Source organism: Notolepis coatsorum (assembly GCF_963971535.1).
Source record: "Notolepis coatsorum genome assembly, chromosome: 14".
NCBI classification, from domain to species: domain Eukaryota; kingdom Metazoa; phylum Chordata; class Actinopteri; order Aulopiformes; family Paralepididae; genus Notolepis; species Notolepis coatsorum.
Window position 1 is genome coordinate 101,918,545 of NC_140178.1, and position 1,680 is coordinate 101,920,224.

Below are 1,680 nucleotides of genomic sequence, written 5' to 3' on the forward strand. Positions count from 1 at the left end.
CCGTGTGTCGTGCTGTGTCGTGCTGTGCTGTATTTATGTATTTATTGTGTCATGTTGTGCTGTATTATGTATCTATTACTGAGAAGAGTAAATGTATCCATGCTCCAGTTTTATGTACTGTATATATCCAGAGTTTCAATACACTCTGTACCGATCACAAATACCACCGACCTGGCTGTGTGGCAATAAAGGTATCTTGCACTTGGCAGCAGGCTCTCATATCTTTCGCTGACATTTACCCCCCCCCCCCCCCCCCCCCCCCCCCCCCGGCAGCTTGTTATCTGCAGTCTCAGAGACACACACACAGCCCTGAACAGCAAACCACTGCAACTCAAACTTTAATCACGGGAATAATCAACAACTTGTTTTCTCTCTTTACAGTATCGTGCACCTTCACCCTCCGCCAGAGAGAACATTCGGTTTCCTCTTGACCTTTTAATTAGACACATGGTGGATGGAAATTGGAGCGTCGTTTTCAGCTGAAGAACCGTTCTTGCTGAAAATCTGGAAATGCTGACGTTAGAGTCGACCTTTACAGAGCGGAGAGATAAAGTGGGGGTGTGGGGGGGGGGGGGGGGGGTGCTTTAGAATCCCTATCCACGGACATAGACTGCCCTTTTGAAACAGGTGATATAGGGTGGTGCAGCTATATCTATGATTTAGTATTGGTCCTGTGTGGTTCAGTATTGGTTCTGTGTGGTTCAGTATTGGTCCTGTGTGGTTCAGTATTGGTCCTGTGTGGTTCAGTATTGGTCCTGTGTGGTTCAGTATTGGTCCTGTGTGGTTCAGTATTGGTTCCTGTGTGGTTCAGTATTGGTCCTGTGTGGTTCAGTATTGGTTCTACTGTGTGGTTCAGTATTGGTTCTGTGTGGTTCAGTATTGGTTCTGTCTGTGTGGTTCAGTATTGGTCCTGTGTGGTTCAGTATTGGTTCTGTGTGGTTCAGTATTGGTCCTGTGTGGTTCAGTATTGGTCCTGTGTGGTTCAGTATTGGTTCTACTGTGTGGTTCAGTATTGGTCCTGTGTGGTTCAGTATTGGTTCTGTGTGGTTCAGTATTGGTCCTGTGTGGTTCAGTATTGGTTCTACTGTGTGGTTCAGTATTGGTCCTGTGTGGTTCAGTATTGGTTCTACTGTGTGGTTCAGTATTGGTCCTGTGTGGTTCAGTATTGGTCCTGTGTGGTTCAGTATTGGTTCTACTGTGTGGTTCAGTATTGGTCCTGTGTGGTTCAGTATTGGTTCTGTGTGGTTCAGTATTGGTCCTGTGTGGTTCAGTATTGGTTCTGTGTGGTTCAGTATTGGTTCTGTGTGGTTCAGTATTGGTTCTACTGTGTGGTTCAGTATTGGTTCTGTGTGGTTCAGTATTGGTCCTGTGTGGTTCAGTATTGGTCCTGTGTGGTTCAGTATTGGTTCTGTGTGGTTCAGTATTGGTCCTGTGTGGTTCAGTATTGGTTCTGTGTGGTTCAGTATTGGTCCTGTGTGGTTCAGTATTGGTACTGTGTGGTTCAGTATTGGTTCTGTGTGGTTCAGTATTGGTCCTGTGTGGTTCAGTATTGGTTCTGTGTGGTTCAGTATTGATTCTGTGTGGTTCAGTATTGGTCCTGTGTGGTTCAGTATTGGTTCTGTCTTTGTGGTTCAGTATTGATTCTGTGTGGTTCAGTATTGGTCCTGTGTGGTTCAGTAT